Source organism: Pleurodeles waltl, chromosome 4_1 (assembly GCF_031143425.1).
Source record: "Pleurodeles waltl isolate 20211129_DDA chromosome 4_1, aPleWal1.hap1.20221129, whole genome shotgun sequence".
NCBI lineage: Eukaryota > Metazoa > Chordata > Amphibia > Caudata > Salamandridae > Pleurodeles > Pleurodeles waltl.
The window spans coordinates 38,161,735-38,184,591 of NC_090442.1; the positions used below are offsets into that span (position 1 = coordinate 38,161,735).

At 40.1% G+C, this 22,857-nt stretch overlaps 6 non-coding genes across 6 annotated transcripts; all 6 read right to left on the reverse strand.

Annotated features, from left to right (window-relative positions):
- Window positions 1–2,527: 2,527 nt before the first annotated feature.
- Window positions 2,528–2,600, reverse strand: TRNAQ-UUG (transfer RNA glutamine (anticodon UUG)). The gene has a single exon. It is a non-coding gene; the product is annotated as a tRNA-Gln (tRNA).
- A 4,466-nt stretch (window positions 2,601–7,066) lies between these two features.
- Window positions 7,067–7,139, reverse strand: TRNAQ-UUG (transfer RNA glutamine (anticodon UUG)). Its single transcript has one exon. It is a non-coding gene; the product is annotated as a tRNA-Gln (tRNA).
- Window positions 7,140–7,961: 822 nt separating this feature from the next.
- TRNAQ-UUG (transfer RNA glutamine (anticodon UUG)) lies at window positions 7,962–8,034 on the reverse strand. The gene has a single exon. It is a non-coding gene; the product is annotated as a tRNA-Gln (tRNA).
- Window positions 8,035–9,786: 1,752 nt separating this feature from the next.
- TRNAQ-UUG (transfer RNA glutamine (anticodon UUG)) lies at window positions 9,787–9,859 on the reverse strand. The gene has a single exon. It is a non-coding gene; the product is annotated as a tRNA-Gln (tRNA).
- Window positions 9,860–12,499: 2,640 nt separating this feature from the next.
- TRNAR-UCG (transfer RNA arginine (anticodon UCG)) lies at window positions 12,500–12,572 on the reverse strand. The gene has a single exon. It is a non-coding gene; the product is annotated as a tRNA-Arg (tRNA).
- Window positions 12,573–20,690: 8,118 nt separating this feature from the next.
- On the reverse strand, window positions 20,691–20,763 carry TRNAR-UCG (transfer RNA arginine (anticodon UCG)). The gene has a single exon. It is a non-coding gene; the product is annotated as a tRNA-Arg (tRNA).
- Window positions 20,764–22,857: the final 2,094 nt, after the last annotated feature.

Sequence of the window (22,857 nt, forward strand, 5' to 3'; positions counted from 1 at the left end):
AACCAATATATATCATTCAACAATTATGCCTTGTATCAATATAACTACAACTCGAGACAGAAAGGAATTTAAAAAACAATCTGCCCATTTGAATAGCCAGCAGAGTTTTAAGGACGTACAAATTGGAATGTGACAATTTCAGAGTTCCTCATTCATAAGAAGTCTTTGAGATAGTATCTCAGAAAGATCTCAAGTTTATAGCAAAAATGGTTGTAAGGGTGATTTATACCACACAATTGCAACTAGGTGCCTCAATCTGCAAGAGACCAGTCCTTGACAGATTACACATTTGGGGCAACAGCAAAGGCAGCAATTGTGTCAATCCTTTATGATTCTTCTCCAGTACAAAAATTTTTCTGAGGGACAACTTGCATTATTCCTGGAGAAAATCATAGAGTTTCTACGCATGCATAGTTTCTGCTTTCTGCACGCACACACTCCCTGCACTGCATCTAACCACAGTTCTGTTAAGAATGATTGTGCCGTGTCATATTGTTGCATACGTATTGCATACCCGTGGCATTTATGAAGAGGTACTTTGGTATGGCAGAAAGACAGAAAAGTAGCAATGCTGAAGGCATAACGTGACTGATTGTGCAGTTTGTATTGGGCTTTCTTACTGAGTGAGAGTGAAAGGAGTATTGTAAGAGTGTGCCTCCAGTTTGTATGTAAAGATAAGTTGGGTGCTGTGAGAAAAAGACTCAACCACGAAGGAACTCAAAACCTCAATCTCCTGATCCGAAGTCAGACACGTTATCCATTAGGCCACATTGTCACTGACTGCAATATGTTTGGGTGTTTAGGGTTAGGTGGTATGATTGGATGTGGAACATATCAATTACAGGTGCGCAGGACAGGATCCCATACCGTTCTTCATCTTCTTTCCATCAAAGGAGTTTTTTCAAACAATATCTAGATAATTTCCAAAGTTTCATATCTTATGATGTGCTTTTTTGCCGTTAATCCTCCTTTCTTCTTTTATTGAATACTCTGTTTTATGCTGCAATGGTATTTTTGGATTATTTGAAAAGAGAATGAAACTGCTTTGACAGTAGTTCAGACTTCCCATTTCTTGACTTGCTAATTTGCTCCCTGAATTAGCTTATACAAGTGACATGAACAGGGCCTTGACCTAAGCACGTACCTGAAAGCCTGTCACCACCTCTAGAAATAAAATTCAGAGCAGCTCAAAACATTCATTTTGAAAGAGAATATTTCAAGTGAGTCCAAGTTTAATTTCAATAAAGAAAGCTGTATAAAATGACACGCTGCACATTTGGGTAACCAGCATGACTCTTTTCAGTGAAGAAGTGGAATGGTTCTGTTGCAATATACTATCACCCTGGCAAGCTGCTACGAGGAAGAGTAAACAATATGATTAGGTTTCAGCAAAAATGTATTAGTTCAGGGTGTGCACCTCAGATAGACTTAAACTTACACACCCTGGTCTGTGAGAGTAGTGCCCTATCCATTGCGGCATTGAGGGTAATCTGCAAGACAGAGTTCCAAAATCATCCTTTCATCTCAGTTCATGGCCACATACAGTATTTCTGCAGTCATTCGTTTCACTTTTCTGTCTTTAATTAAACTGACCATTTTAAACCTCCGGCACCCACCACTTCAATCTTACTGTTTTTGTGCTATCATAGGGCCTTGGAACTTTTGGCAAGTGGACAGAAGCAGTCAGAGAACCACATCACAATACATACTCCTTTGCCTGATACCTTTCACAACAAACTGCTCTTGGAAAAAGACTTTAACCGGTCCTTGCTCTCAGACAGACACAGAAAGCCTATCACCACCTCTACGAACATATTTCAATCAAACCAATATATATCATTCAACAATTATGCCTCTGTATCAATATAACTACAACTCGAGACAGAAAGGAATTTAAAAAACAATCTGCCCATTTGAATAACCAGCAGAGTTTTAAGGACGTACAAATTGGAATGTGACAATTTCAGAGTTCCTCATTCATAAGAAGTCTGTGAGATAGTATCTCAGAAAGATCTCAAGTTTATAGCAAAAATGGTTGTAAGGGTGATTTTTACCACACAATTGCAACTAGGTGCCTCAATCTGCAAGAGACCAGTCCTTGACAGATTACACAACTGGGGCAACAGCAAAGGCAGCAATTGTGTCAATCCTTTATGATTCTTCTCTAGTACTATACTTTTTCTGAGGGACAATTTGCATTATTCCTGGAGAAAATCATAGAGCTTCTACGCATGCATAGTTTCTGCTTTCTGCACGCACACACTCCCTGCACTGAATCTACCCACAGTTCTGTTCGGAATGATTGTGCCATGTCATATTGTTATATATGTATTGCATATCCGTAGCATTTATGAAGAGGTACTTTGGTATGGCAGAAAGACAGAAAAGTAGCAATGCTGAAGGCATAACGTGACTGATTGTGCAGTTTGCATTGGGCTTTCTTAATGAGTGAGAATGAAAGGAGTATTGTAAGAGTGTGATTCCAGTTTGACTGTAAAGATAAGTTGGGTGCTGTGAGAAAAAGACTCAACCATGAAGGGACTCGAACCCTCAATCTTCTGATCCAAAGTCAGACACCTTATCCATTAGGCCACATGGCCACTGACTGCAATATGTTTGGGTGTTTAGGGTTAGGTGGTATGAATGGATGTGGAACATATCAATTACAGGTGCGCAGGACAGGATCCCATACCGTTCTTCATCTTCTTTCCATCAAAGGAGTTTTTTCAAACAATATCTAGATAATTTCCAATTTTCAATATAACTACAACTCGAGACAGAAAGGAATTTAAAAAACAATCTGCCCATTTGAATAACCAGCATAGTTTTAAGGACGTACAAATTGGAATGTGACAATTTCAGAGTTCCTCATTCATAAGAAGTCTGTGGGATAGTATCTCAGAAAGATCTCAAGTTTATAGCAAAAATGGTTGTAAGGGTGATTTATACCACACAATTGCAACTAGGTGCCTCAATCTGCAAGAGACCAGTCCTTGACAGATTACACAATTGGGGCAACAGCAAAGGCTGCAATTGTGTCAATCCTTTATGATTCTTCTCCAGTACTATATTTTTCTGAGGGACAATTAGCATTATTCCTGGAGAAAATCATAGAGCTTCTACGCATGCATAGTTTCTGCTTTCTGCACGCACACTTCCTGCACTGCATCTACCCACAGTTCTGTTAAGAATGATTGTGCCATGTCATGTTGTTGCATACGTATTGCATATCCATGGCATTTATGAAGAGGTACTTTGGTATGGCAGAAAGACAGAAAAGTAGCAATGCTGAAGGCATAACGTGACTGATTGTGCAGTTTGCATTGGGCTTTCTTAATGAGTGAGAGTGAAAGGAGTATTGTAAGAGTGTGTTTCCAGTTTGTATGTAAAGATAAGTTGGGTGCTGTGAGAAAAAGACTCAACCATGAACGGACTCGAACCCTCAATCTTCTGATCCGAAGTCAGATGCCTTATCCATTAGGCCACATGGTCACTGACTGTAATATGTTTGGGTGTTTAGGGTTAGGTGGTATGAATGGATGTGGAACATATCAATTACAGGTGCGCAGGACAGGATCCCATACCGTTCTTCATCTTCTTTCCATCAAAGGAGTTTTTTCAAACAATATCTAGATAATTTCCAAAGTTTCATATCTTATGATGTGCTTTTTTGCCGTTAATCCGCCTTTCTTCTTTTATTGAATACTCTGTTTTATGCTGCAATGGTATTTTTGGATTATTTGAAAAGAGAATGAAACTGCTTTGACAGTAGTTCAGACTTCCCATTTCTTGATTTGCTAATTTGATCCCTTAATTAGCTTATACAAATGACATGAACAGGGCCTTGACCGAAGCACGTACCTGAAAGCCTGTCACCACCTCACAGCAAAATTCACAGCAGCTCAAAACATTCATTTTGAAAGAGAATATTTCAAGTGAGTCCAAGTTTAATTTCAATAAAGAAAGCTGTATAAAATGACACGCTGCATATTTGGGTAACCAGCATGACTCTTTTCAGTGAAGAAGTGGAATGGTTCTGTTGCAATATACTATCACCCTGGCAAGCTGCTACGAGGAAGAGTAAACAATATGATTAGGTTTCAGCAAAAATGTATTAGTTCAGGGTGTGCACCTCAGATAGACTTAAACTTACACACCCTGGTCTGTGAGAGTAGTGCCCTATCCATTGCGGCATTGAGGGTAATGTGCAAGACAGAGTTCCAAAATCATCCTTTCATCTCAGTTCATGGCCACATACAGTATTTCTGCAGTCATTCGTTTCACTTTTCTGTCTTTAATTAAACTGACCATTTTAAACCTCCGGCACCCACCACTTCAATCTTACCGTTTTTGTGCTATCATAGGGCCTTGGAACTTTTGGCAAGTGGACAGAAGCAGTCAGAGAACCACATCACAATACATACTCCTTTGCCTGATACCTTTCACAACAAATTGCTCTTGGAAAAAGACGTTAACCGGTCCTTGCTCTCAGACAGACACAGAAAGCCTATCACCACCTCTACGAACATATTTCAATCAAACCAATATATATCATTCAACAATTATGCCTTGTATCAATATAACTACAACTCGAGACAGAAAGGAATTTAAAAAACAATCTGCCCATTTGAATAGCCAGCAGAGTTTTAAGGACGTACAAATTGGAATGTGACAATTTCAGAGTTCCTCATTCACAAGAAGTCTTTGAGATAGTATCTCAGAAAGATCTCAAGTTTATAGCAAAAATGGTTGTAAGGGTGATTTATACCACACAATTGCAACTAGGTGCCTCAATCTGCAAGAGACCAGTCCTTGACAGATTACACATTTGGGGCAACAGCAAAGGCAGCAATTGTGTCAATCCTTTATGATTCTTCTCCAGTACAAAATTTTTTCTGAGGGACAACTTGCATTATTCCTGGAGAAAATCATAGAGTTTCTACGCATGCATAGTTTCTGCTTTCTGCACGCACACACTCCCTGCACTGCATCTAACCACAGTTCTGTTAAGAATGATTGTGCCGTGTCATATTGTTGCATACGTATTGCATACCCGTGGCATTTATGAAGAGGTACTTTGGTATGGCAGAAAGACAGAAAAGTAGCAATGCTGAAGGCATAACGTGACTGATTGTGCAGTTTGTATTGGGCTTTCTTACTGAGTGAGAGTGAAAGGAGTATTGTAAGAGTGTGCCTCCAGTTTGTATGTAAAGATAAGTTGGGTGCTGTGAGAAAAAGACTCAACCACGAAGGAACTCAAAACCTCAATCTCCTGATCCGAAGTCAGACACGTTATCCATTAGGCCACATTGTCACTGACTGCAATATGTTTGGGTGTTTAGGGTTAGGTGGTATGATTGGATGTGGAACATATCAATTACAGGTGCGCAGGACAGGATCCCATACCGTTCTTCATCTTCTTTCCATCAAAGGAGTTTTTTCAAACAATATCTAGATAATTTCCAAAGTTTCATATCTTATGATGTGCTTTTTTGCCGTTAATCCTCCTTTCTTCTTTTATTGAATACTCTGTTTTATGCTGCAATGGTATTTTTGGATTATTTGAAAAGAGAATGAAACTGCTTTGACAGTAGTTCAGACTTCCCATTTCTTGACTTGCTAATTTGCTCCCTGAATTAGCTTATACAAGTGACATGAACAGGGCCTTGACCTAAGCACGTACCTGAAAGCCTGTCACCACCTCTAGAAATAAAATTCAGAGCAGCTCAAAACATTCATTTTGAAAGAGAATATTTCAAGTGAGTCCAAGTTTAATTTCAATAAAGAAAGCTGTATAAAATGACACGCTGCACATTTGGGTAACCAGCATGACTCTTTTCAGTGAAGAAGTGGAATGGTTCTGTTGCAATATACTATCACCCTGGCAAGCTGCTACGAGGAAGAGTAAACAATATGATTAGGTTTCAGCAAAAATGTATTAGTTCAGGGTGTGCACCTCAGATAGACTTAAACTTACACACCCTGGTCTGTGAGAGTAGTGCCCTATCCATTGCGGCATTGAGGGTAATCTGCAAGACAGAGTTCCAAAATCATCCTTTCATCTCAGTTCATGGCCACATACAGTATTTCTGCAGTCATTCGTTTCACTTTTCTGTCTTTAATTAAACTGACCATTTTAAACCTCCGGCACCCACCACTTCAATCTTACTGTTTTTGTGCTATCATAGGGCCTTGGAACTTTTGGCAAGTGGACAGAAGCAGTCAGAGAACCACATCACAATACATACTCCTTTGCCTGATACCTTTCACAACAAACTGCTCTTGGAAAAAGACTTTAACCGGTCCTTGCTCTCAGACAGACACAGAAAGCCTATCACCACCTCTACGAACATATTTCAATCAAACCAATATATATCATTCAACAATTATGCCTCTGTATCAATATAACTACAACTCGAGACAGAAAGGAATTTAAAAAACAATCTGCCCATTTGAATAACCAGCAGAGTTTTAAGGACGTACAAATTGGAATGTGACAATTTCAGAGTTCCTCATTCATAAGAAGTCTGTGAGATAGTATCTCAGAAAGATCTCAAGTTTATAGCAAAAATGGTTGTAAGGGTGATTTTTACCACACAATTGCAACTAGGTGCCTCAATCTGCAAGAGACCAGTCCTTGACAGATTACACAACTGGGGCAACAGCAAAGGCAGCAATTGTGTCAATCCTTTATGATTCTTCTCTAGTACTATACTTTTTCTGAGGGACAATTTGCATTATTCCTGGAGAAAATCATAGAGCTTCTACGCATGCATAGTTTCTGCTTTCTGCACGCACACACTCCCTGCACTGAATCTACCCACAGTTCTGTTCGGAATGATTGTGCCATGTCATATTGTTATATATGTATTGCATATCCGTAGCATTTATGAAGAGGTACTTTGGTATGGCAGAAAGACAGAAAAGTAGCAATGCTGAAGGCATAACGTGACTGATTGTGCAGTTTGCATTGGGCTTTCTTAATGAGTGAGAATGAAAGGAGTATTGTAAGAGTGTGATTCCAGTTTGACTGTAAAGATAAGTTGGGTGCTGTGAGAAAAAGACTCAACCATGAAGGGACTCGAACCCTCAATCTTCTGATCCAAAGTCAGACACCTTATCCATTAGGCCACATGGCCACTGACTGCAATATGTTTGGGTGTTTAGGGTTAGGTGGTATGAATGGATGTGGAACATATCAATTACAGGTGCGCAGGACAGGATCCCATACCGTTCTTCATCTTCTTTCCATCAAAGGAGTTTTTTCAAACAATATCTAGATAATTTCCAATTTTCAATATAACTACAACTCGAGACAGAAAGGAATTTAAAAAACAATCTGCCCATTTGAATAACCAGCATAGTTTTAAGGACGTACAAATTGGAATGTGACAATTTCAGAGTTCCTCATTCATAAGAAGTCTGTGGGATAGTATCTCAGAAAGATCTCAAGTTTATAGCAAAAATGGTTGTAAGGGTGATTTATACCACACAATTGCAACTAGGTGCCTCAATCTGCAAGAGACCAGTCCTTGACAGATTACACAATTGGGGCAACAGCAAAGGCAGCAATTGTGTCAATCCTTTATGATTCTTCTCCAGTACTATATTTTTTCTGAGCGACAATTAGCATTATTCCTGGAGAAAATCATAGAGCTTCTACGCATACATAGTTTCTGCTTTCTGCACGCACACACTCCCTGCACTGCATCTATCCACAGTTCTGTTAAGAATGATTGTGCGGTGTTATATTGTTGCATACGTATTGCATATCAATGGCATTTATGAAGAGGTACTTTGGTATGGCAGAAAGACAGAAAAGTAGCAATGCTGAAGGCATAACGTGACTGATTGTGCAGTTTGCATTGGGCTTTCTTAATGAGTGAGAGTGAAAGGAGTATTGTAAGAGTGTGTTTCCAGTTTGTATGTAAAGATAAGTTGGGTGCTGTGAGAAAAAGATTCAACCATGAAGGGACTCGAACCCTCAATCTTCTGATCCAAAGTCAGACGTCTTATCCATTAGGCCACATGGTCACTGACTGTAATATGTTTGGGTGTTTAGGGTTAGGTGGTATGATTGGATGTGGAACATATCAATTACAGGTGCGCAGGACAGGATCCCATACCATTCTTCATCTTCCCTCCATCAAAGGAGTTTTTTCAAACAATATCCAGATAATTTCCAAAGTTTCATATCTTATGATGTGCTTTTTTGCCGTTAATCCTCCTTTCTTCTTTTATTGAATACTCTGTTTTATGCTGCAATGGTATTTTTGGATTATTTGAAAAGAGAATGAAACTGCTTTGACAGTAGTTCAGACTTCCCATTTCTTGACTTGCTAATTTGCTCCCTGAATTAGCTTATACAAGTGACATGAACAGGGCCTTGACCTAAGCACGTACCGGAAAGCCTGTCACCACCTCTAGAAATTAAATTCACAGCAGCTCAAAACATTCATTTTGAAAGAGAATATTTCAAGTGAGTCCAAGTTTAATTTCAATAAAGAAAGCTGTATAAAATGACACGCTGCACATTTGGGTAACCAGCATGACTCTTTTCAGTGAAGAAGTGGAATGGTTCTGTTGCAATATACTATCACCCTGGCAAGCTGCTACGAGGAAGAGTAAACAATATGATTAGGTTTCAGCAAAAATGTATTAGTTCAGGGTGCGCACCTCAGATAGACTTAAACTTACACACCCTGGTCTGTGAGAGTAGTGCCCTATCCATTGCGGCATTGAGGGTAATCTGCAAGACAGAGTTCCAAAATCATCCTTTCATCTCAGTTCATGGCCACATACAGTATTTCTGCAGTCATTCGTTTCACTTTTCTGTCTTTAATTAAACTGACCATTTTAAACCTCTGGCACCCACCACTTCAATCTTACCGTTTTTGTGCTATCATAGGGCCTTGGAACTTTTGGCAAGTGGACAGAAACAGTCAGAGAACCACATCGCAATACATACTCCTTTGCCTGATACCTTTCACAACAAACTGCTCTTGGAAAAAGACGTTAACCGGTCCTTGCTCTCAGACAGACACAGAAAGCCTATCACCACCTCTACGAACATATTTCAATCAAACCAATATATATCATTCAACAATTATGCCTTTGTATCAATATAACTACAACTCGAGACAGAAAGGAATTTAAAAAACAATCTGCCCATTTGAATAACCAGCAGAGTTTTAAGGACGTACAAATTGGAATGTGACAATTTCAGAGTTCCTCATTCATAAGAAGTCTTTGAGATAGTATCTCAGAAAGATCTCAAGTTTATAGCAAAAATGGTTGTAAGGGTGATTTATACCACACAATTGCAACTAGGTGCCTCAATCTGCAAGAGACCAGTCCTTGACAGATTACACAATTGGGGCAACAGCAAAGGCAGCAATTGTGTCAATCCTTTATGATTCTTCTCCAGTACTATATTTTTTCTGAGGGACAATTTGCATTATTCCTGGAGAAAATCATAGAGTTTCTACGCATGCATAGTTTCTGCTTTCTGCTCGCACACACTCCCTGCACTGAATCTACCCACAGTTCTGTTCGGAATGATTGTGCCATGTCATATTGTTATATATGTATTGCATATCCGTAGCATTTATGAAGAGGTACTTTGGTATGGCAGAAAGACAGAAAAGTAGCAATGCTGAAGGCATAACGTGACTGATTGTGCAGTTTGCATTGGGCTTTCTTAATGAGTGAGAATGAAAGGAGTATTGTAAGAGTGTATTTCCAGTTTGTATGTAAAGATAAGTTGTGTGCTGTGAGAAAAAGACTCAACCGTGAAGGGACTCGAACCCTCAATCTTCTGATCCAAAGTCAGACACCTTATCCATTAGGCCACATGGTCACTGACTGCAATATGTTTGGGTGTTTAGGGTTAGGTGGTATGAATGGATGTGGAACATATCAATTACAGGTGCGCAGGACAGGATCCCATACCGTTCTTCATCTTCTTTCCATCAAAGGAGTTTTTTCAAACAATATCTAGATAATTTCCAATTTTCAATATAACTACAACTCGAGACAGAAAGGAATTTAAAAAACAATCTGCCCATTTGAATAACCAGCAGAGTTTTAAGGACGTACAAATTGGAATGTGACAATTTCAGAGTTCCTCATTCATAAGAAGTCTGTGAGATAGTATCTCAGAAAGATCTCAAGTTTATAGCAAAAATGGTTGTAAGGGTGATTTTTACCACACAATTGCAACTAGGTGCCTCAATCTGCAAGAGACCAGTCCTTGACAGATTACTCAATTGGGGCAACAGCAAAGGCAGCAATTGTGTCAATCCTTTATGATTCTTCTCCAGTACTATATTTTTTTTGAGCGACAATTAGCATTATTCCTGGAGAAAATCATAGAGCTTCTACGCATACATAGTTTCTGCTTTCTGCACGCACACACTCCCTGCACTGCATCTATCCACAGTTCTGTTAAGAATGATTGTGCGGTGTTATATTGTTGCATACGTATTGCATATCCATTGCATTTATGAAGAGGTACTTTGGTATGGTAGAAAGACAGAAAAGTAGCAATGCTGAAGGCATAACGTGACTGATTGTGCAGTTTGCATTGGGCTTTCTTAATGAGTGAGAGTGAAAGGAGTATTGTAAGAGTGTGTTTCCAGTTTGTATGTAAAGATAAGTTGGGTGCTGTGAGAAAAAGATTCAACCATGAAGGGACTCGAACCCTCAATCTTCTGATCCAAAGTCAGACGTCTTACCCATCAGGCCACATGGTCACTGACTGCAATATATTTGGGTGTTTAGGGTTAGGTGGTATGATTGGATGTGGAACATATCAATTACAGGTGCGCAGGACAGGATCCCATACCATTCTTCATATTCCCTCCATCAAAGGAGTTTTTTCAAACAATATCCAGATAATTTCCAAAGTTTCATATCTTATGATGTGCTTTTTTGCCGTTAATCCTCCTTTCTTCTTTTATTGAATACTCTGTTTTATGCTGCAATGGTATTTTTGGATTATTTGAAAAGAGAATGAAACTGCTTTGACAATAGTTCAGACTTCCCATTTCTTGACTTGCTAATTTGCTCCCTGAATTAGCTTATACAAGTGACATGAACAGGGCCTTGACCTAAGCACGTACCGGAAAGCCTGTCACCACCTCTAGAAATAAAATTCACAGCAGCTCAAAACATTAATTTTGAAAGAGAATATTTCAAGTGAGTCCAAGTTTAATTTCAATAAAGAAAGCTGTATAAAATGACACGCTGCACATTTGGGTAACCAGCATGACTCTTTTCAGTGAAGAAGTGGAATGGTTCTGTTGCAATATACTATCACCCTGGCAAGCTGCTACGAGGAAGAGTAAACAATATGATTAGGTTTCAGCAAAAATGTATTAGTTCAGGGTGCGCACCTCAGATAGACTTAAACTTACACACCCTGGTCTGTGAGAGTAGTGCCCGATCCATTGCGGCATTGAGGGTAATCTGCAAGACAGTGTTCCAAAATCATCCTTTCATCTCAGTTCATGGCCACATACAGTATTTCTGCAGTCATTCGTTTCACTTTTCTGTCTTTAATTAAACTGACCATTTTAAACCTCTGGCACCCACCACTTCAATCTTACCGTTTTTGTGCTATCATAGGGCCTTGGAACTTTTGGCAAGTGGACAGAAGCAGTCAGAGAACCACATCACAATACATACTCCTTTGCCTGATACCTTTCACAACAAACTGCTCTTGGAAAAATCCGTTAACCGGTCCATGCTCTCAGACAGACACAGAAAGCCTATCACCACCTCTACGAACATATTTCAATCAAACCAATATATATCATTCAACAATTATGCCTCTGTATCAATATAACTACAACTCGAGACAGAAAGGAATTTAAAAAACAATCTGCCCATTTGAATAACCAGCAGAGTTTTAAGGACGTACAAATTGGAATGTGACAATTTCAGAGTTCCTCATTCATAAGAAGTCTGTGAGATAGTATCTCAGAAAGATCTCAAGTGTATAGCAAAAATGGTTGTAAGGGTGATTTTTACCACACAATTGCAACTAGGTGCCTCAATCTGCAAGAGACCAGTCCTTAACAGATTACACAACTGGGGCAACAGCAAAGGCAGCAATTGTGTCAATCCTTTATGATTCTTCTCTAGTACTATACTTTTTCTGAGGGACAATTTGCATTATTCCTGGAGAAAATCATAGAGCTTGTACCCATGCATAGTTTCTGCACGCACACACTCCCTGCACTGAATCTACCCACAGTTCTGTTCAGAATGATTGTGCCATGTCATATTGTTGTATACGTATTGCATATCCGTGGCATTTATGAAGAGGTACTTTGGTATGGCAGAAAGACAGAAAAGTAGCAATGCTGAAGGCATAACGTGACTGATTGTGCAGTTTGCATTGGGCTTTCTTAATGAGTGAGAGTGAAAGGAGTATTTTAAGAGTGTATTTCCAGTATGTATGTAAAGATAAGTTGGGTGCTGTGAGAAAAAGACCAAACCATGAAGGGACTCGAACCCTCAATCTTCTGATCCGAAGTCAGACACCTTATCCATTAGGCCACATGGTCACTGACTGCAATATGTTTTGGTGTTTAGGGTTAGGTGGTATGAATGGATGTGGAACATATCAATTACAGGTGCGCAGGACAGGATCCCATACAGTTCTTCATCTTCTTTTCATCAAAGGAGTTTTTTCAAACAATATCTAGATAATTTCCAAAGTTTCATATCTTATGATGTCCTTTTTTGCCGTTAATCCTCCTTCTTCTTTTATTGAATACTCTGTTTTATGCTGCAATGGTATTTTTGGATTATTTGAATAGAGAATGAAACTGCTTTGACAGTAGTTCAGACTTCCCATTTCTTGACTTGCTAATTTGCTCCCTGAATTAGCTTATACAAGTGACAGGAACAGGGCCTTGACCTAAGCACATACCTGAAAGCCTGTCACCACCTCTAGAAATAAAATTCACAGCAGCTCAAAACATTCATTCTGAAAGAGAATATTTCAAGTGAGTCCAAGTTTAATTTCAATTAAGAAAGCTGTGTAAAATGACACGCTGCACATTTGGGTAACCAGCATGACACTTTTGAGTGAAGAAGTGGAATTTTTCTATTGCAATATACTATCACCCTGGCAAGCTGCTACGAGGAAGAGTAAACAATATGATTAGGTTTCAGCAAAAATGTATTAGTTCAGGGTGTGCACCTCAGATAGACTTAAACTTACACCCCCTGGTCTGTGAGAGTAGTGCCCTATCCATTGCGGCATTGAGGGTAATCTGCAAGACAGAGTTCCAAAATCATCCTTTCATCTCAGTTCATGGCCACATACAGTATTTCTGCAGTCATTCGTTTCACTTTTCTGTCTTTAATTAAACTGACCATTTTAAACCTCCGGCACCCAACACTTCAATCTTACCGTTTTTGTGCTATCATAGGGCCTTGGAACTTTTGGCAACTGGACAGAAGCAGTCAGAGAACCACATCACAATACATACTCCTTTGCCTGATACCTTTCACAACAAACTGCTCTTGGAAAAAGACGTTAACCGGTCCTTGCTCTCAGACAGACACAGAAAGCCTATCACCACCTCTACGAACATATTTCAATCAAACCAATATATATCATTCAGCAATTATGCCTCTGTATCAATATAACTACAACTCGAGACAGAAAGGAATTAAAAAAACAATCTGCCCATTTGAATAACCAGCATAGTTTTAAGGACGTACAAATTGGAATGTGACAATTTCAGAGTTCCTCATTCATAAGAAGTCTGTGAGATTGTATCTCAGAAAGATCTCAAGTTTATAGCAAAAATGGTTGTAAGGGTGATTTTTACCACACAATTGCAACTAGGTGCCTCAATCTGCAAGAGACCAGTCCTTGACAGATTACACAACTGGGGCAACAGCAAAGGCAGCAATTGTGTCAACCCTTTATGATTCTTCTCTAGTACTATATTTTTTCTGAGGGACAATTTGCATTATTCCTGGAGAAAATCATAGAGCTTCTACCCATGCATAGTTTCTGCTTTCTGCACGCACACACTCCCTGCACTGAATCTACCCACAGTTCTGATCAGAATGATTGTGCCATGTCATATTGTTGTATACGTATTGCATATCCGTGGCATTTATGAAGAGGTACTTTGGTATGGCAGAAAGACAGAAAAGTAGCAATGCTGAAGGCATAACGTGACTGATTGTGCAGTTTGCATTGGGCTTTCTTAATGAGTGAGAGTGAAAGGAGTATTGTAAGAGTGTGTTTCCAGTTTGTATGTAAAGATAAGTTGGGTGCTGTGAGAAAAAGACTCAACCACGAAGGGACTGGAACCCTCAATCTTCTGATCTGAAGTCAGACGCCTTATCCATTAGGCCACATGGTCACTGACTGCAATATGTTTGGGTGTTTAGGGTTAGGTGGTATGAATGGATGTGGAACATATCAATTACAGGTGCGCAGGACAGGATCCCATACCGTTCTTCATCTTCTTTCCATCAAAGGAGTTTTTTCAAACAATATCTAGATAATTTCCAATTTTCAATATAACTACAACTCGAGACAGAAAGGAATTTAAAAAACAATCTGCCCATTTGAATAACCAGCAGAGTTTTAAGGACGTACAAATTGGAATGTGACAATTTCAGAGTTCCTCATTCATAAGAAGTCTGTGAGATAGTATCATAGAAAGATCTCAAGTTTATAGCAGAAATGGTTGTAAGGGTGATTTATACCACACAATTGCAACTAGGTGCCTCAATCTGCAAGAGGCCAGTCCTTGACAGATTACTCAATTGGGGCAACAGCAAAGGCAGCAATTGTGTCAATCCTTTATGATTCTTCTCCAGTACTATATTTTTTCTGAGCGACAATTAGCATTATTCCTGGAGAAAATCATAGAGCTTCTACGCATACATAGTTTCTGCTTTCTGCACGCACACACTCCCTGCACTGCATCTATCCACAGTTCTGTTAAGAATGATTGTGCGGTGTTATATTGTTGCATACGTATTGCATATCCATTGCATTTATGAAGAGGTACTTTGGTATGGTAGAAAGACAGAAAAGTAGCAATGCTGAAGGCATAACGTGACTGATTGTGCAGTTTGCATTGGGCTTTCTTAATGAGTGAGAGTGAAAGGAGTATTGTAAGAGTGTGTTTCCAGTTTGTATGTAAAGATAAGTTGGGTGCTGTGAGAAAAAGATTCAACCATGAAGGAACTCGAACCCTCAATCTTCTGATCCAAAGTCAGACGTCATACCCATCAGGCCACATGGTCACTGACTGCAATATATTTGGGTGTTTAGGGTTAGGTGGTATGATTGGATGTGGAACATATCAATTACAGGTGCGCAGGACAGGATCCCATACCATTCTTCATCTTCCCTCCATCAAAGGAGTTTTTTCAAACAATATCCAGATAATTTCCAAAGTTTCATATCTTATGATGTGCTTTTTTGCCGTTAATCCTCCTTTCTTCTTTTATTGAATACTCTGTTTTATGCTGCAATGGTATTTTTGGATTATTTGAAAAGAGAATGAAACTGCTTTGACAGTAGTTCAGACTTCCCATTTCTTGACTTGCTAATTTGCTCCCTGAATTAGCTTATACAAGTGACATGAACAGGGCCTTGACCTAAGCACGTACCGGAAAGCCTGTCACCACCTCTAGAAATAAAATTCACAGCAGCTCAAAACATTCATTTTGAAAGAGAATATTTCAAGTGAGTCCAAGTTTAATTTCAATAAAGAAAGCTGTATAAAATGACACGCTGCACATTTGGGTAACCAGCATGACTCTTTTCAGTGAAGAAGTGGAATGGTTCTGTTGCAATATACTATCACCCTGGCAAGCTGCTACGAGGAAGAGTAAACAATATGATTAGGTTTCAGCAAAAATGTATTAGTTCAGGGTGCGCACCTCAGATAGACTTAAACTTACACACCCTGGTCTGTGAGAGTAGTGCCCTATCCATTGCGGCATTGAGGGTAATCTGCAAGACAGTGTTCCAAAATCATCCTTTCATCTCAGTTCATGGCCACATACAGTATTTCTGCAGTCATTCGTTTCACTTTTCTGTCTTTAATTAAACTGACCATTTTAAACCTCTGGCACCCACCACTTCACTTACCGTTTTTGTGCTATCATAGGGCCTTGGAACTTTTGGCAAGTGGACAGAAGCAGTCAGAGAACCACATCACAATACATACTCCTTTGCCTGATACCTTTCACAACAAACTGCTCTTGGAAAAATACGTTAACCGGTCCATGCTCTCAGACAGACACAGAAAGCCTATCACCACCTCTACGAACATATTTCAATCAAACCAATATATATCATTCAACAATTATGCCTCTGTATCAATATAACTACAACTCGAGACAGAAAGGAATTTAAAAAACAATCTGCCCATTTGAATAACCAGCAGAGTTTTAAGGACGTACAAATTGGAATGTGACAATTTCAGAGTTCCTCATTCATAAGAAGTCTGTGAGATAGTATCTCAGAAAGATCTCAAGTTTATAGCAAAAATGGTTGTAAGGGTGATTTTTACCACACAATTGCAACTAGGTGCCTCAATCTGCAAGAGACCAGTCCTTAACAGATTACACAACTGGGGCAACAGCAAAGGCAGCAATTGTGTCAATCCTTTATGATTCTTCTCTAGTACTATACTTTTTCTGAGGGACAATTTGCATTATTCCTGGAGAAAATCATAGAGCTTCTGCCCATGCATAGTTTCTGCTTTCTGCACGCACACACTCCCTGCACTGAATCTACCCACAGTTCTGTTCAGAATGATTGTGCCATGTCATATTGTTGTATACGTATTGCATATCCGTGGCATTTATGAAGAGGTACTTTGGTATGGCAGAAAGACAGAAAAGTAGCAATGCTGAAGGCATAACGTGACTGATTGTGCAGTTTGCATTGGGCTTTCTTAATGAGTGAGAGTGAAAGGAGTATTTTAAGAGTGTATTTCCAGTATGTATGTAAAGATAAGTTAGGTGCTGTGAGAAAAAGACCAAACCATGAAGGGACTCGAACCCTCAATCTTCTGATTCGAACTCAGACACCTTATCCATTAGGCCACATGGTCACTGACTACAATATGTTTGGGTGTTTAGGGTTAGGTAGTATGAATGGATGTGGAACATATCAATTACAGGTGCGCAGGACAGGATCCCATACAGTTCTTCATCTTCTTTCCATCAAAGGAGTTTTTTCAAACAATATCTAGATAATTTCCAAAGTTTCATATCTTATGATGTCCTTTTTTGCCGTTAATCCTCCTTCTTCTTTTATTGAATACTCTGTTTTATGCTGCAATGGTATTTTTGGATTATTTGAATAGAGAATGAAACTGCTTTGACAGTAGTTCAGACTTCCCATTTCTTGACTTGCTAATTTGCTCCCTGAATTAGCTTATACAAGTGACATGAACAGGGCCTTGACCTAAGCACGTACCTGAAAGCCTGTCACCACCTCTAGAAATAAAATTCACAGCAGCTCAAAACATTCATTCTGAAAGAGAATATTTCAAGTGAGTCCAAGTTTAATTTCAATTAAGAAAGCTGTGTAAAATGACACGCTGCACATTTGGGTAACCAGCATGACACTTTTGAGTGAAGAAGTGGAATGGTTCTATTGCAATATACTATCACCCTGGCAAGCTGCTACGAGGAAGAGTAAACTATATGATTAGGTTTCAGCAAAAATGTATTAGTTCAGGGTGTGCACCTCAGATAGACTTAAACTTACACCCCCTGGTCTGTGAGAGTAGTGCCCTATCCATTGCGGCATTGAGGGTAATCTGCAAGACAGAGTTCCAAAATCATCCTTTCATCTCAGTTCATGGCCACATACAGTATTTCTGCAGTCATTCGTTTCACTTTTCTGTCTTTAATTAAACTGACCATTTTAAACCTCCGGCACCCACCACTTCAATCTTACCGTTTTTCTGCTATCATAGGGCCTTGGAACTTTTGGCAACTGGACAGAAGCAGTCAGAGAACCACATCACAATACATACTCCTTTGCCTGATACCTTTCACAACAAACTGCTCTTGGAAAAAGACGTTAACCGGTCCTTGCTCTCAGACAGACACAGAAAGCCTATCACCACCTCTACGAACATATTTCAATCAAACCAATATATATCATTCAGCAATTATGCCTCTGTATCAATATAACTACAACTCGAGACAGAAAGGAATTAAAAAAACAATCTGCCCATTTGAATAACCAGCATAGTTTTAAGGACGTACAAATTGGAATGTGACAATTTCAGAGTTCCTCATTCATAAGAAGTCTGTGAGATTGTATCTCAGAAAGATCTCAAGTTTATAGCAAAAATGGTTGTAAGGGTGATTTTTACCACACAATTGCAACTAGGTGCCTCAATCTGCAAGAGACCAGTCCTTGACAGATTACACAACTGGGGCAACAGCAAAGGCAGCAATTGTGTCAACCCTTTATGATTCTTCTCTAGTACTATATTTTTTCTGAGGGACAATTTGCATTATTCCTGGAGAACATCATAGAGCTTCTACCCATGCATAGTTTCTGCTTTCTGCACGCACACACTCCCTGCACTGAATCTACCCACAGTTCTGTTCAGAATGATTGTGCCATGTCATATTGTTGTATACGTATTGCATATCCGTGGCATTTATGAAGAGGTACTTTGGTATGGCAGAAAGACAGAAAAGTAGCAATGCTGAAGGCATAACGTGACTGATTGTGCAGTTTGCATTGGGCTTTCTTAATGAGTGAGAGTGAAAGGAGTATTGTAAGAGTGTGCCTCCAGTTTGTATGTAAAGATAAGTTGGGTGCTGTGAGAAAAAGACTCAACCACGAAGGGACTGGAACCCTCAATCTTCTGATCTGAAGTCAGACGCCTTATCCATTAGGCCACATGGTCACTGACTGCAATATGTTTGGGTGTTTAGGGTTAGGTGGTATGAATGGATGTGGAACATATCAATTACAGGTGCGCAGGACAGGATCCCATACCGTTCTTCATCTTCTTTCCATCAAAGGAGTTTTTTCAAACAATATCTAGATAATTTCCAAAGTTTCAAATCTTATGATGTGCTTTTTTGCCGTTAATCCTCCTTTCTTCTTTTATTGAATACTCTGTTTTATGCTGCAATGGTATTTTTGGATTATTTGAAAAGAGAATGAAACTGCTTTGACAGTAGTTCAGACTTCCCATTTCTTGACTTGCTAATTTGCTCCCTGAATTAGCTTATACAAGTGACATGAACAGGGCCTTGACCTAAGCACGTACCTGAAAGCCTGTCACCACCTCTAGAAATAAAATTCACAGCAGCTCAAAACATTCATTTTGAAAGAGAATATTTCAAGTGAGTCCAAGTTTAATTTCAATAAAGAAAGCTGTATAAAATGACACGCTGCACATTTGGGTAACCAGCATGACTCTTTTCAGTGAAGAAGTGGAATGGTTCTGTTGCAATATACTATCACCCTGGCAAGCTGCTACGAGGAAGAGTAAACAATATGATTAGGTTTCAGCAAAAATTTATTAGTTCAGGGTGTGCACCTCAGATAGACTTAAACTTACACCCCCTGGTCTGTGAGAGTAGTGCCCTGTCCATTGCCGCATTGAGGGTAATCTGCAAGACAGAGTTCCAAAATCATCCTTTCATCTCAGTTCATGGCCACATACAGTATTTCTGCAGTCATTCGTTTCACTTTTCTGTCTTTAATTAAACTGACCATTTTAAACCTCCGGCACCCACAACTTCAATCTTACAGTTTTTGTGCTATCATAGGGCCTTGGAACTTTTGGCAAGTGGACAGAAGCAGTCAGAGAACCACATCACAATACATACTCCTTTGCCTGATACCTTTCACAACAAATTGCTCTTGGAAAAAGACGTTAACCGGTCCTTGCTCTCAGACAGACACAGAAAGCCTATCACCACCTCTACAAACATATTTCAATCAAACCAATATATATCATTCAACAATTATGCCTCTGTATCAATATAACTACAACTCGAGACAAAAAGGAATTTAAAAAACAATCTGCCCATTTGAATAACCAGCAGAGCTTTAAGGACGTACAAATTTCAATGTGACAATTTCAGAGTTCCTCATTCATAAGAAGTCTGTGGGATAGAATCTGAGAAAGATCTCAAGTTTATAGCAAAAATGGTTGTAAGGGTGATTTATACCACACAATTGCAACTAGATGCCTCAATCTGCAAGAGACCAGTCCTTGACAGATTACACAATTGGGGCAACAGCAAAGGCAGCAATTGTGTCAATCCTTTATGATTCTTCTCCAGTACTATATTTTTTCTGTGGGACAATTTGCATTATTCCTGGAGAAAATCATAGAGTTTCTACGCATGCATAGTTTCTGCTTTCTGCACGCACACACTCCCTGCACTGCATCTACCCACAGTTCTGTTAAGAATGATTGTGCCATGTCATATTGTTGCATACGTATTGCATATCCGTGGCATTTATGAAGAGGTACTTTGGTATGGCAGAAAGACAGAAAAGTAGCAATGCTGAAGGCATAACGTGACTGATTGTGCAGTTTGTATTGGGCTTTCTTAATGAGTGAGAGTGAAAGGAGTATTGTAAGAGTGTGCCTCCAGTTTTTATGTAAAGATAAGTTGTGTGCTGTGAGAAAAAGAGTCAACCACGAAGGGACTCGAACCCTCAATCTTCTGATCCGAAGTCAGACGCCTTATCCATTAGGCCACATGGTCACTGACTGCAATATGTTTGGGTGTTTAGGGTTAGGTGTATGATTGGATGTGGAACATATCAATTACAGGTGCGCAGGACAGGATCCCATACCGTTCTTCATCTTCTTTCCATCAAAGGAGTTTTTTCAAACAATATCTAGATAATTTCCAAAGTTTCATATCTTATGATGTGCTTTTTTGCCGTTAATCCTCCTTTCTTCTTTTATTGAATACTCTGTTTTATGCTGCAATGGTATTTTTGGATTATTTGAAAAGAGAATGAAACTGCTTTGACAGTAGTTCAGACTTCCTGTTGGACTTTTGCTTATGCAGGGTCATCCCCAGTCTTTTTCGCCTCCTGCCTCCTATTTTTTTCTGACATGTTGCTGTTGGCTTTTCAACTCTGAGCACTTTACCACTGCTAACCAGTGCTAAAGTGCATATGCTCTCCTGTTTAAATTGTATGTAAGTGGTTTATCCATGATTGGCATATTTGATTTACTAGTAAGTCCCTAGTAAGGTGCACTAGAGGTGCCAGGGCCTGTAAATCAAATGCTACTAGTGGGCCTGCAGCACTGGTTGTGCCACCCACATAAGTAGCTCTGTAATCATGTCTCAGACCTGCCACTGCAGTGTCTGTGTGTGTATTCTTACACTGTAAATTCGACTTGGCAAGTGTACCCACTTGCCAGGCCTAAACCTTCCCTTTCCTTACATGTAAGGCACCCCTAAGGTAGGCCCTAGGTAGCCCCAAGGGCAGGGTGCAGTGTATGGATAAGGTAGGACATATAGTAATGTGGTTTATATGTCCTGACAGTGAAATACTGCCAATTTCGTTTTCACTGTTGCAAGGTCTGTCTCTCTCTCATAGGATAATATGGGGGCTACCTTTAAATATGATTAAAGTGTAGATTCCCCTAGAGAGTAGATGGACATGTGGAGTTTGGGATCCCTGAACTCACAATTTAAAAATACATCTTTTAGTAAAGTTGATTTTAAGATTGTGCGTTTGGAAATGCCACTTTTAGAAAGTGAGCATTTTCTTGCTTAAACCATTCTGTGACTCTGCCTGGTTTGTGGATTCCCTGTCTGGGTCAGTTTGACAGTTGGGTTGTTTTTCACCTCACACCAGACAGTGACACAAAGGGAGCTGGGGTGTGATCTGCATTTCCTGATTAGCCATCTCTGCTAGGAGGGAGGGGTGGAGTGGTCACTCTCATCTGAAAGGACTGTGCCTGCCTCTGACAATGCTGTCTCCAGCCCCCTGGTGTGTGTCTGAGGCCTTGCCTGGGCAAGGCAGGATTTCACAAGAAGGTGTGAGTCCCCTTTGAAGAAAGGTGACTTCAAAGACTAAAATGGGTATAAGAAGGGCACCCAAACTTACAAACTTTAGAAACACTTCTGGAACCAAGAGGAACCTCTGCCTGGAGAAGAGCTGATAGCTGAGGAAAAAGTGCTGCCCTGCCTGTGACTGTGCTTTGTGGAGCTTTCCTGCAGTGCTGCTTCTGCCAGAGTAAGAGGGCAAAGACTGGACTTTGTGTGCCTTCCATCTTGAAGAAGAAATCTCCAAGGGCTTGATGTAGAGCTTGCCTCCTGTTGTTGAAGTCTCAGGGATAGCAAAGACTTCTTCCTGCCAGCACCTGGAGTCTCTGGAGAGACCCCTACTCTGCTCTGTGGTGCCCTTCCAGTTCCTGGGACCCTGAAAGGAGAGGCTGGCAGCCTAAGGACAAAAATACACGCACCGAGCGCTGTGCGGAGAAAAGATGGACGCGAATCCGATCGCGGCTGAGAAAACGACGCGACGCCGGTTCCGCAGCTGAGAAACGACGCCGCAGGAAACGCGACCGAAAAACCGACGCCCGGAGCAGGAGAAACGACGCGCAGCATCGCTGACGGAGGCTGAGAGATCGCACCCTGCGCCGCGGGACTTTCGGATCGTCGTGTGGCTGGCTTTTTCAACACGCACCGCCGTGCCGAGTTGTTTTCGACGCACACAGCCGTGCAGGGTTACTTTCGACGCACACCGCCCGTGCGGGGTTATTTTTGACGCAAACCAGGTACATTTTCACGCTAGCAGCGCTAGTGTGGTGTTACAACTACCTAAAGACTCTTTTT